At 41.4% G+C, this 14470-nt stretch overlaps 1 pseudogene; it reads right to left on the bottom strand.

Moving 5' to 3' along the window:
- LOC139159962 (zinc finger protein 420-like) overlaps positions 1–13554 on the bottom strand; it is a 38089-nt pseudogene extending 24535 nt beyond the window's left edge.
- Positions 13555–14470: the final 916 nt, after the last annotated feature.

Raw genomic sequence — 14470 nt, forward strand, 5'->3', positions numbered from 1 at the left:
TCCGAAGCCTTCGTTGGGCCCGCCAGGCCAAGTCCGCCACACCGGGAGAACAGCGGCGAGCCATCCTCCACAGTCAGTGGCGAAGGAGAAATTGAACTGCGCAGGTCAGCGCGAGCTCCTCAGAGGCCCCACCGATTGGACGACTTTGTCACATGGCTTTCTTGATGGATGTGTCCAACTATGAGGGGAGGGGTGTTGTATCCTGTAATGGCTACCTTGTAACTCTGTAAATAGTTTGTTCCTCTTTCAGCGCTGTCTGAGCCCAAGCAGGAAGTCGCTCCTGATTGGCTCAGACGCGGCCGGCTCTAGCTTTGGCGGGAACCGCAAATATATAAAAGGAGCGGTTTCTCCAGGCAGAGTCAGTCGGTACTCGCTGAATTGTCACTTTACCTTGCTGAGCTGTCACTTGTTCTCTGAGCTGAATAAAAGTACCGATTGCTCAAAACCCTGTCTCTGGGTCTACTTCAGTTTTTGCCAAAAACAGGCCTGTTTTTTGGAAGAATTGTATGTGCAGAATTTGGGAGGCCTGAAGATTGCTCCTGGGAGCTCAAGAGAGCAAAAGCACAACATAAGGGGGTTTGGGAGGCGAAAAACGGGCCCATTTTGGCAGGCCAGCAGAGTGTTCCTTGGGGTTGGGGAGGGCAAAAACCAGAGGTTTTTTTCTTTGTTTTCCTCTTTAAAATCTTGGTGCGTCTTATCCACTCAGCCAAAAAAGGGTCCCTGCATAGGCATAAACTCTGCACCAGTGACCACTTAAAAGGGGGTAAAATGATGTTGCTGTGTAGTTATTGGATGCCAACTCAGCGAAAGGGAAAAGTTCAACCCAACTGATTCGGTGGCGATTCATGTGACATTGAAGTCAGTCCTCCAGGGCTGCATTTGGGCATTCACAGGCTCCATTTCTAGGAGGTGGATGGTGGATTGGCGGCCCGGCTAGGAAGAGAAAAGGGATAGAAACATAGAAACGGTAGAAAAAGACCTCATGGTCCATCTAGTCTGCCCTTATACTATTTCCTGTGTTTTATCTTAGGATGGATATATGTTTATCCCAGGCATGGTTAAATTCAGTTACTGTGGATTTACCAACCACGTCTGCTGGAAGTTTGTTCCAAGGATCTACTACTCTTTCAGTGAAATATTTCCTCACGTTGCTTTTGATCTTTCCCCCAACTAACTTCAGATTGTGTCCCCTTGTTCTTGTGTTCACTTTCCTATTAAAAACACTTCCCTCCTGAACCTTATTTAACCCTTTAACATATTTAAATGTTTCGATCATGTCCCCCCTTTTCCTTCTGTCCTCCAGACTATACAGATTGAGTTCATTAAGTCTTTCCTGATAGGTTTTATGCTTAAGACCTTCCACCATTCTTGTAGCCCGTCTTTGGACCCGTTCAATTTTGTCAATCTTTTTGTAGGTGAAGTCTCCAGAACTGAACACAGTATTCCAAATGTGGTCTCACTAGCACTCTATATAAGGGGATCACAATCTCCCTCTTCCTGCTTGTTATACCTCTAGCTACGCAGCCAAGCATCCTACTTGCTTTTCCTACTGCCCGACCGCAGTGCTCACCCATTTTGAGACTGTCAGAAATCAGTACTCCTGGTAGTGATGGTTATGTTTGAGAGGCAGGTATGCACAAACATGCATAGCTCCATTTACATGAGTGGCAGACATATGAATGGAGCTTCCCACACATGTGAACTTACCTGGAGCTCACACAAGTGAAGTTGCACACTTGTACTCACTATCTGTGCATCCCAATTCTGAACAGAATGAGGCTCAGGGCCTGGGGTCCAAGAATATAGACGTCAGTACACAGCATAACATATAACTCCACTTGTATGTGAGATGAATGAGCACATGCATTCAATGCTCAATTTATTCACCCGCTACTTACACAAATGAAGCTGCAAACACTAGCTCACACCTGCCACCCACACAAAAAGATCTCCTCTTTTCCATCCCAGCCGGGCCACCAAGTCTTAAAACTGTCTAGAATATTTTATAGATAGATAGATGGATGGATGGATAGTATTTTTGATGAATGTTTAGGCTCAATTCAATCAAACTGGATATGATTCAAAATAGCAGTATTGAAACTTTCTGGCTTGGTAGAAGTTATAAAGATAGGGAGGGAGAGAGAATCGCTTTATACAAGCATCAGGGACATGTGTACATTTGCAGCTCCATTTGTGGGCGTCGCTGGCTCACACATCCACCTCTCACACAAATGGAGATTTCCGTGTGAACCTGCTACTTATGCAATTGGAACTACGTTTATACACTACTTGCGTAGCCCACTTCCAAACACGCCACAGCTGGGGGTTAGGGACAACTGGTTTAAAAAGACCCTATGACATTAAAAAAGATTTAAAAAGACTTAGAAACATGGAGTAATCTACAATTATCATTTGTAGGAAGAATTTCTACAGTTAAAATGAATATTCTCCCAAAAATATTGTTTCTTTTTCAAGTGATTCCAATAAATCCAGGAACGAAATTCTTTGTTGAATTGAATAAGATAATAAGAAAATTTATTTGGCAAGGCAAAAAATCAAGAATAAAACAAAATTCATTAGAAGATTGTAAGGAAAGAGGAGGCTTAGGTCTTCCAAATTGGAAATTATATTATCATGCCACAGCCCTGACATGGATAAAAGAATGGCTGACATTAGAAAATCAAAGATTGCTCAACCTAGAAGGTCACGACTTGATGGTTGGGTGGCATGCATTTGTATGGTATGATAAGTTAAGAACCCACTCATATTTTAAAAATAATGTTATTAGAAAGGCATTGATAGAAGTGTGGAATGAAATAAAGAAAAATCACTTTTTAGTAATGCCAGAATGGGTTTCACCCCTTGAAGCTATAGTACACCCAAATCTTAAAGGAAAAGGTAAGATTTGGAAATATAGTGACTTGTTAGATAATCACTTAAAATTAAGAACAAAACAAGAGTTATACGAGTTAGGTATAGATTTAGATTGGTGGCATTATATGCAGATTAGTTCTAGATATCAAATAGACGTAAAGACTTATATTTTTAAAAAAGAAAATAATGTACTGGGCAAATTATTATTTCAAAACCAAACAAAGACAATTGGAAATGTTTATAAATATTTACTAAATCATAGAACGATAGGTTGGATATTGAAAGATAATATGATCAGTTGGTGCAAAAATTTTGGAAAAGAGATTGATTTAGACACTTGGGAAAAGATATGGATGTATAATTGGAAAATAACAAAATCAATCTCTTTCAAAGAAAATCAAATTAAGATGTTTTATAGATGGCGCCTTCCACCATACAGAATATCTAAAATGTTTCCTTCGGTATCGCCCATTTGTTGGAAATGTAAAAAAGAAATTGGCACATACTACCATGCATGGTGGACCTGTCCGGAGATAAAAATATTTTGGAATAAAGTAGAGAATTGGATAAAAGAAATAACAAAGGAGATTAAAAAATCCCCTGAATTTTTTCTATTGGGTATTTCAAATACAAAGTATAAAAAAGAAATTTACTATTTAATAATACATATATTGATGGCGGCACGAATAACATTCGTGCAGAAATGGAAAGAAAAGACGATACCGAAAGATACTGAGGTGTTTAAAAAAATTATAGAGTGTGCAGAACTAGATATGATGACTAAACGTTTGAACAACCAAACCGAAACCGAATTTTATAAAATTTGGGATAAAGTATATGATTGGTGGAATGTTAAAAACAGTATTAAAAATTAAATATATAAGAATAAAAGACTATTTTAAAACTATAAGATAGAATTATATAGTTTATATTACAACTAACTTAGAAGTTTTTATATTATCTTTTTTTTGTATTACTAATAATTTGTTTATTGCTCTTTGATATATATACATTCATATAAGTATATTATTTTTTATTTTTACTTTAAAATATATATATATAAAGAAATTTAATTAATAATTTTAACTTTAAAAATCTATAATTAAACTTAACAATAATGTAATCTTCAAGTGTGGCTTTTCTGCTTAGATCTGGTAATAGTTAGAGTGTTTTATATTCTGTATTAGTTAGACTTCTATGATAAGCGGAGCAATGGTAGCTCCTTAAATGTTCAATGTTGTATGTCTTTGTTTGTTTTTCTTTGAAAATAATAAAAAATATTTGAAAATAAAAATAAAAAGACCCTATGACAATTGTGGTGGCAATGGTGGGATGGGCTCAGACTCATCTATCTATCTATCTATCTATCTATCTATCTATCTATCTATCTATCTATCTATCTATCTATCTATCTCTATCTATTTATCTATCTCTATCTATTTATCTATCTCTGTCTATCTATCATCTATCTATCTATCTATCTATCTATCTCTGTCTATCATCATCATCAATCTATCTATCTCTATCATCTATCTCTATCTATCTATCTATCTATCTCTGTCTATCATCTATCATCTATCTGTCTATCTATCTATATCTATCATCTATCTCTATCTATCTATCTATCTCTGTCTATCTGTCTATCTATCTATCTATCTATCTATCATCTATCTATCTCTATCTATTTATCTATCTCTATCTATCTATCTATCTCTGTCTATCATCTATCAATCTCTGTCTATCTATCTATCTATCTATGTATCATCTATCTCTCGATCTCTCGATCTCTCGATCTATCTATCTATCTATCTCTGTCTACCTCTGTCTGTCTGTCTATCTATCTATCTATCTATCTATCTATCTATCTATCTATCTCTCTCTTATCTATTTATCTCTCTCTCTCTCTCTCTATCTATCTATCTATCTATCTATCTATCTATCTATCTATCTATCTATCTATCTATCTATCTATCTATCTATCTATCTTTATTAAACTTGTGTGCCGCCCTTCTCCGAGGACTTGGAGTGAAAACAAATCTCAGCGGCTAAAGGAACAGGATCTGTCTCTCACACACTGAAAGACTGCAAGCAACAGCCAACAATCTGGATGGAGAAATCAGACCTCTCACTTGAGCCTTCCTCAGACAAGCAGGGATGAGAAAGGCACAACAGCTAGATAAATTTATTAATTTACATTTATTAAATTTATAACCTGCCCAATTCCCGAAGGACTAATCTTTCTAAAGCCACCTCCACATCAAACTTTTATATGACCCTTGTGTGGCTTCCCTTGTGGGAATGAAGTCCATTACTTTGAGTAAAGCTCTTTCCTTACTCCATGCATTTATAAGGTCGTTCTCCTGTGTGGCTCCTCTTGTGGCGATCAAGAAGATTGCTACGAGCAAAGGTCTTTCCACACTCCATACATTTATAAGGTCTTTCTCCTGTGTTACTCCTCATGTGGAGATCAAGATGACTGCTTTGAACAAAGTTCTTTCCACACTCCATGCATTGATAAGGTCTTTCTCCTGTGTGGATCCTCTTGTGGCGATCAAGAAGATTGCTACGAGTAAAGGTCTTTCCACACTCCATACATTTATAAGGTCTTTCTCCTATGTGACTCCTCATGTGGAGATCAAGATGACTGCTTTGAACAAAGTTCTTTCCACACTCCATGCATTGATAAGGTCTTTCTCCTGTGTGGCTCCTCTTGTGGCGATCAAGAAGATTGCTACGAGTAAAGGTCTTTCCACACTCCATACATTTATAAGGTCTTTCTCCTATGTGACTCCTCATGTGGAGATCAAGATGACTGCTTTGAACAAAGTTCTTTCCACACTCCATGCATTGATAAGGTCTTTCTCCTGTGTGGCTCCTCTTGTGGCGATCAAGAAGATTGCTACGAGTAAAGGTCTTTCCACACTCCATACATTTATAAGGTCTTTCTCCTGTGTGACTCCTCATGTGGAGATCAAGATGACTGCTTTGAACAAAGTTCTTTCCACACTCCATGCATTGATAAGGTCTTTCTCCTGTGTGGATCCTCTTGTGGCGATCAAGATTATTGCTACGAGTAAAGGTCTTTCCACACTCCATGCATTTATAAGGTCTTTCTCCTGTGTGGATCCTGTTGTGGGAATTTAGACCATTACTACGAGTAAAGCTCTTTCCACACTCCATGCATTGATATGGTTCCTCTCCTGTGTGGATCCTCTTGTGGCGATCAAGATGGCTGCTACGAGTAAAGGTCTTTCCACACTCCGTGCATTGATAAGGTCTTTCTCCTGTGGGATTGGTCTTGTGGGAATTATAATTACTCCTACAATTAAAGGTCTTTCCACACTCCATGGATTTACATGGTCTTTTCCCTGTATCCATCACTGCATGGTTAGGAATCCAACTGACCCGAGAAATACTTTTTTTTTTAATTGCACTTCTCGATTGCCTTGTTTCTTCATTCTTTCGATGCATCTGATCTACAAATTTCTTTTCACCCCCTTTCAAATGGATGGCTTGGTGTTCCTCCCTGCAATTCTTATTCTCTTGCCTATTAAAGCCTTGGAAAAGAAAAAAAAATTAAAACTATAGCAAAAGTAAGGGAACAAAAATACTTTTCTTCTGAAATTTAGCCAAATTGTCAATTTGTTGCCAGCTGTTTTGTTGGCAAACATGAAAATTCCAAACTAAGATTATAGCAAAGACCCAGCGACCGATTAGGTCCCACAGAGTGGACCTTCTCCGGGTCCCGTCAACTAAACAATGTCGGTTGGCGGGCCCCAGGGGAAGAGCCTTCTCTGTGGCGGCCCCGACTCTCTGCAACCAACTCCCCCCTGAGATTAGAACTGCCCCTACTCTCCCTGGCTTCCGTAAACTCCTTAAAACCCACCTTTGCCGTCAATCATGGGGGAACTGAAACACCTCCCCCGGGCATGTTCAAATTATGCATGGTATGTTTGTGTGTGTGTTTGTTAGTAAATGGGGTTCTTTTTAAATCTTTTAAAATATTTTAAATTTATTTGGATTTGTCATGATTTGTTGTATCTTGCTATGAGCCGCCCCGAGTCTGCAGAGAGGGGCGGCATACAAATCTAAATAATAAATAAATAAATAAATAAATTTCTAAGTGAAATGATCCCCATATAATAGGATTAAGTCACAGCCCTGATCTAATCATTGACAGGGGACAACTCTATGGTGCCACAAACTCCCAATGTGCATTGGACACTGTGTCATTCTGGGGCAGCATCATACCAAGCACCTCCCAACTTCCATAAAAGCCAATTCAGAAAGCTGAACCTGCCCAAGGAGCTGCTGATACAGTTTATTGAATTACTGAGTATTTATTGACTGATTGATTGATTGATTGATTGACTGATTGATTGACTTGATTTGTATGCCGCCCCTCTCGGAAGACTCGGAGCGTCTCACAACAGGAACACAAAATACAAATCCAATTATTAAAAAAGCAGAACAGTTAAAAAGAGCCCTTGATTAAAAACATTCATGCAACCCAAACAAACCATACATAAAACAGAGCAGCCAAGGGGAATCAATTTCCCTATGCCTGGCGGCAAAGGTGGTTTTTTAGGAGTTTGTGAAAGGCAAGGAGGGTGGGGCGGTAATGATCTCCAAGGGGAGTTGATTCCAGAGGGTCGGGGCTGCCACAGAGAAGGCTCTTCCCCTTGGTCCTGCCAGATGGCATTGTTTTGTCGACGGGACCTGGAGAAGGCCAACTCCGTGGGACCTAATTGGTCGCTGGGATTCGAGCGGCAGAAGGCGGTCCCGAAAGTATTCTGCTCCGATGCCATTAAGGGCTTTGTAGGTCATAACCAACACTTTGAATTGTGACCGGAAACTGATCGACAACCAATGCAGACTGCGGAGTGTTGGTGTGACATGGGCATATCTGGGGAAGCCCATGATTGCTCTCGCAGCTGCATTCTGCACAATCTGAAGTTTCCGAACAGTCTTCAAAGGTAGCGCCATGTAGAGAGCATTACAGTAGTCGACCCTCGAGGTAATGATGATAATAATAATAAAAATAATAATAATTTATTAGACTTGTATGCTGACCCTCTCCAAAGACTCGGATCGGCTAACAACAAAATACAAGACACAAATCTAATATTAAAAACAATTATAAAAACCCATTATAAAAAACAGTCATACCATCCAATTAAACCATACATAAAATGAAACAGCTAAGGGTCAGTTATGTCCCCCAAGCCTGGTGGCATAGGTGGGTTTTCAGTAATTTGCGAAAGGCAAGGACGGTGGGGGAGTTCTGATCTCTGGGGGGAGTTGATTCCAGAGGGCTGGGGCCAGCACAGAGAAGACTCTTCTCCTGGGCCCGCCAGACAACATTGTTTTGTCGACGGGACCCGGAAAACGCCAACTCTGTGGGACATGATTGGTCCCCGGGATTCGTGTGGCAGAAGGTGGTCCTGGAGATATTCTGGTCTGATGCCATGAAGGGCTTTATAGGTCATAACCAACACTTTGAATTGTGACCGGAAACTGATCGGCAGCCAGGGCAGGCCGCGGAGTGATGATGAGACATGGGCATATCTAGGAAACCCTATGATTGCTCTCGCAGCTGCATTCTGCACAATCTGAATTTTCTGAACATTCTTCAAAGGTAGCCCCATGTAGAGAGCGTTACAGTATTCGAGCCTCGAGGTGATGAGGGCATGAGTGACTGTGAGCAGTGACTCCCGGTCCAAATAGGGCCGCAAGTGGTGCACCAAGCGAACCTGGGCAAACGCCCTCCTCATCACAGCTGAAAGATGGTGCTCTAATGTTAGCTGTGGATCGAATAGTCTGCATTCGTTGCCGATCAGTTTCCGGTCACAATTCAAAGTGTTGGTCATTACTTATAAAGCCCTTCATGGCAACGGACCAGGATATCTGCGAGACCGCCTTCTGCCGCACAAATCCCAGTGACCGGTTAGGTCCTACAGAATTGGTCTCCTCTGGGTCCCGTCGACTAAATAATGTCATCTGGCGGGACCCAGGGGAAGAGCCTTCTCTGTGGCGGCTCCGACCCTCTGGAATCAGCTCCCTCCAGAGATTAGAACTGCCCCTACCCTCCTTGCCTGTCGTAAACTCCTTAAAACCCACCTCTGTCAAGCGAGGGGGAACTGAGACATCTCCCCCTGCCTATGTAGTTTTTGCGCATGATATGACTGTATGTATGTTTTTTATATTGGGGTTCCTTGCTTTTTAGATTTTGAAATGTATTATTTTTTTAGATTCTAATTATTACATTTGTCATTATATATTGTTTTTATCACTGTTGTGAGCCACCCCGAGTCTGCGGAGAGGGGGCGTACAAATCTAATAAATAATAATAATAATAATGAAATGAGTACAGTAGTTTGTATTTCATGAACAGAAACTTATTTTAAATATAAAATATAATTTCCTTTGTGTAAAAAGCCAGGCTATGGAGTTCTCTAATTTTTCTTTCAATAAATGTCCTTCTACCATAAAGACAGTTTGGTCAAAAGGTTAAGACGCCAGACTAGAAACTAATAAATTTATTGACATTTCTAAAATTGTGTTTTCTCTGTCATTATTGGCTGCCAAGTGTAGATTAACGAGAAAATAATGGATTAAAACAACTGCAGAATCATGCTGCAGCATAACAAAATTCTACAGAGTGAAGGGGGGTATGAATGTTTTCTGAATGCACTGTAAATAAATGATTTCCCTCCCCAGAAATAACATTTAACTCCCTTCTTTATATTTCTGAGCATAGAAAGTGGTTGTTACCCAGAGAAAAGAGATTCCTGGAATTTTCCAGCATGACTTCTTCATGGAGGGCTTTTTGGCCAGCGTCCAGTAGAGACCACTCCTCCTTGGAGAACTTCACAGTCACTTCCTCAAAAGACACAACATCCTGAACAAGGACAGACGTTTCCTTATTAATAGATAATGCCAAGAATAATGGTATAATTTTTTCCCACCAATTCTAGGAAAGAGATCCAGTGAACAAAATCTTCTGCAGAATTCAGAAAGATCTCACTGCTTTTGGCTGATGGCCAACTAAATCATGTTTGTTCAAGCTGGAAGTGTTTGGAATGCTTTACGGTGTAGCCGAATAAAATATTCTTGTGGAGATGAAGATGACTACTCCAAGTATCTATACGCCATGCATTTATAAGGCCTCTCTCCTGTGTGCCTCCTCTTGTGGAAATTAAAATGACAGTTATGAGCAAAGCTTAAGACCCAGGTAGTTGGCTCTTATATCCAGCACTTATCTATGACTCCCATTCTTCCTACGATAGGCAGAGCAAAATACTGGCCAAGCCAACCTGAGATGTTTTCCAATGGCTTACTTTATCCACTGAGGGACCAATGAATCCCAACTCCACACGTTCATGAAGGAGTTGCAAGAAACCCTAGTTGCACCTTTGGGTGAGGTTGCCCATGAGGGATTCTCAATCATCAGGTCACGGGAGTCCCAAAGATGCTTTTTAAAAGGCAAAAAGGGATATAATAGTGTCTGTGAGAATAACCCTGGGAGATAGAAGAACCTCAATGCTGACAACAGTCTGGTCAATGAAATCTGATGGTGAAGGAAGAGAGGAGGAGAAAGCGACTCACAAAAGATCCGCTCCGAAGGGAGAGACTGGGCTAAACTGTGTGTGAATGTTTAGTGACCCAATATCAAATTTGTGTTTCTTAGACCCACCAATTTTATACATTGAACTCGCTCCTCAGGGGAACCCTGAATCCCTCTCGCCTGGCGGCTTTGGCTCCATCAGAACCAAGCCGGAACCTCCTTGGAGGAAGTGAAGAAAGGGACATTGGTTCGGCAAAAGTTCAGGTTTGGCATTCGGGTTCAGGAGGCTGCCGAGAAGCGGCACCGCCCGGCTGTCACCTTTGCAGAAGTGCTGTGGAGCTGTCGGCCGGTCGGGAGGCTCAAACGGAGGTGGGGACATCTCCTCAGAAGGGAGAGGTTAGGCTAAGCTGAGTGTGAATGTTCAGTGACCCAATATCAAATTTGTATTTCTTAGAACCAGCAATTTTATACATTGAACTCTAGAAAAAAATGAAATCCATCCAAGATTTATGAACCTTTTCCAAAGAACGGAGACTACCGAAGGAGACTTTCTCCTCCTTACCTGAGGTAGTCCTCTTCCTTCAGCTCCACCACAAAGAGATGATTCTAAAAACTCCGACGACAGCTTTCTCCTCTCTATGAGAAATAAATAAATAGTGAAGCAGATTTGTTAAAGAGAGAGACTCCAAAAAAGTGGTGCGAAATAATCAACTAAATGTGGAAATCTCACCTCCCACAGAAAGAGCTGTTCTTACCTTGCATAGGGTCTTCCCTGGGGTCTTTCTGGAAGTTCTTCCTGAAGAGGAGCTCTTGAGAAGATCTGAATGGACCTTTCCCCTCCTTAGGATTCTCAGTCACAGCTTCCACAGATTTCTGGACATGATGTGATGGGAGAAACAAAGGAAGAGAACAGAGATAGAAATGAACTATCATACTACACTTTCCAACTAGCATGGAGGAAGTGCCCCAAATACTTGCTTCTAAAAGAACAGAACAAATGCCCTTTGGAGTTAATAATGCCAGAAAATTCTGATAGAAAGAAATTAACAAATCCAGAGGGATCCACTTTAGAGCTGCCATGATTACATTCTCCCACCTGCAACTCTTCTTTCATCTTTTCCTCCTCCTGGGTCAGCAAGAAGCCTTCGGCCAGGGACAGCGCCTGGGAACTGGTCTCTGCTCCACACTCCCGCACCCATCTTGCCATCTCTGGGGGAAGGACCGCCAGCAATTGTTCCAGGAGCACCAGGTCCAGCATCTGAGCCTTGGTGTGTTTTTCTGGTTGTAGCCACTGACAACAAAGCTGGTGAAGCTGAGTGCAAATATCTCGGGGACGACTCCCCTCCTGAAACTGCATTTTTCTGAAGTGGCCTTGGGCCTCTGACCTATTGGATGCCTCTTCGTGGCTCCTCTGCCCAGAATTTGCCCCATTCTTCCCACAGCTCCAAGGCTGAGCAGCTGGAGGGCCTTTTTGAATTCCTGCATCTGTTGGGTGTTGTCCCTCCATCTTCTCTCTGGTCTCTAATAAAGCTCCATAATGGACCGAAGGTTTTCCACAGGTTTTTCTGTTCACAAAAGATATGGCCAAATTTTCCAAGGCCATTCAGCACTCTTCCCAGAAGAGACACTTAACGATTCCAGAAGAAATGAGAAATATTTTGAGCTGATGTGGAAAAAATGGGGAGGAAGGAAGGGAAGAGAAGGTTAAATAAATTTGTCTGCACCCACCAAAGTCTGGGAAGGAGGTGATCTTATATTAGCTAACTTGCTCTCCCTACATATGGGGAAAATTTAAGGGAACCCTTCAGGATCAATGTCTATCAAAATATTGGAAAACACATTCACATGTATTTTTGATTTCTACTTCCTAGTGTTTATTTTAAAAAACATTTCTTATGTCTTATTATTTTATAAATTATTCTAGGCAGAAATATAACACTCCTTCTTCCTATATTCTTCACAACAACAGCCCTGTGAAGTAGATTTGGCTTAAAGCTGGGATGGGCTCAAGGCTTAAACAAGATCTAAGTATTGCCCACAAGATCATATGCTGCAATGTCCTGCCTGTCGGCGACTACTTCAGCTTCAACCACAACAACACAAGAGCACACAACAGATTTAAACTTAATAATAACCGCTCCAAAATTGACTGTAAAAAATATGACTTCAGTAACTGAGTTGTCAAAGCGTGGAACTCATTACCGGATTCCATAGTGTCATCCCCAAACCCCCAACAGGTTACCCTTAGATTATCTATCATTGACCTATCCAGATTCCTAAGAGGTCAGTAAGGGGCGAGTACAAGTGCACTAGAGTGCCTTCTGTCCCCTGTCCTATTGCTCTCCTATATCTCCTATACCTTTCTTCTATTCCTATATCTCTTCTATTCTTTCATAGATATATTTTACTATGAGTATCTCCTCTATAACCTTCATCGTGTATTTTACTATGTGTGCGCATATATATATCCACTAAATCCCTCATTGTGTATTGGACAAAATAAATGAATAAATAAATAAAATAAAGGCTTTAATGGCAAAGGCTGGACTAGAAGTTAATCTTCTTTCAAAGCCTTCTGCTTTCACCACTGACCCAAAAGGCTCATCATAATTTAATATAACTTGTAATATTTATACACTTAATATAATTTAAAAGATAGTTTAATATCATTTCTATACCTGCATAGTGAAGAACAAGTCTTTGCACTCCTTGCACCCAGCTCCTCGCACGTGGAGTTGCCACCTTGCATGCTCGCTCGTCTCGGTCTAGGAAGGGGGAAGGGAGGGAAACCCATTCTGAAAACGGGGATGAGAAAGAGGCAGGAAAACTGCCCAGGACTCAAGACTGACTTGGAGGCGCGAATCTCTCCTTTGCAAAGACCAACTCTCCTCCTCTCCCTCCATGCAAAGCTTTTCCTCTCGAAACGGAATGTAAATTCTCTTTTCTGCGACCCCCGTTGTTTTTTTTCCCCGGGGAGAAAGCGAAGGCCGCGAAGTTTTGCTTTCTCCCGTGCATGCAGAGGGGCGGCAGGGGAACATGGGACACTGGGTTTCCCCCTCGCCCTTTCCACCACTCCAAGCTTGATGGATGGGAGTCTCCAGCGCAGGAGAAAAGCCCCCCTCCCCTTCCGTCACTGAACTCCGACTCACGTATGACTCTCCAAGTCCAGGTCTTCCCTTCCAACGTCTTCCCTCCCCCGAAAACCTCCCCCAAAAGGCGCAATCAGGGTTTGTAGAAAGCGCGGAGAACCTTTGAAACCTTTGCTGAAAAGGTTGGCGCATGCTCAGTTCCCTTATAAGGCAACGACAGGGAAAGAGCTGCCGGGCTCATGCAAACAGCCCCCTAGAGGATTCTTTGCGCATGGCGAGAAGACCCTCAGGACGTCATGTTCCATTGTGGGTCTGGAATGATGGCCGTTAAACTTGAAGGAACTGTTCCCTCTAATGTTGCCTATCTACAAAGGAAGGGGCCTCTCCGTAAGCATCAGTTTCTAGATTTTTCACTTTTTAATCTCTATGAACCATCTTGTGAAGATGGATAAAATTACTTGCCGAGACACAAAAACCCCTTCCCTGAAGAGCAGCTTCTCTGAAGGGCCTCTAGGGACTTCTAGGAGCCATCAAAAATGAGCAAAATCCTGTCAGGAATGGCAGGGGAGTCAAAAGACAAAGAAAAAAAGTCTCCCTATGAAACCCAGCCTGTGTCTTCCGACTGATGGCAAACCCGGTCTTGAAGTGAGGGAAGATCAGGGGGCTGGCAGAGATACAGGGAGGGAAGCCACAGGATGAGGAAAATTCAAATTTGTATTGATTTTTCTTTTTCAAGTATTATACCTGCCTTTCCAAATTCATGCCTACAGGCAGCCCAGGAAGGTCACAAACACTAAACACATCTGTAATAATGAGAGTAACCCTAGATCCCAATGAAAAAGAGGTGTCAAATGTACCAACATGGAGAGAAAGATTAAATTTCTGGATATTTAAATTTCTTTACCTCAGAACAAGCTGCTATGATGGAGAGGTGAAGACT

This window comes from Erythrolamprus reginae, chromosome 2 (genome assembly GCF_031021105.1).
Source record: "Erythrolamprus reginae isolate rEryReg1 chromosome 2, rEryReg1.hap1, whole genome shotgun sequence".
Taxonomy (NCBI): Eukaryota; Metazoa; Chordata; class Lepidosauria; order Squamata; family Dipsadidae; genus Erythrolamprus; species Erythrolamprus reginae.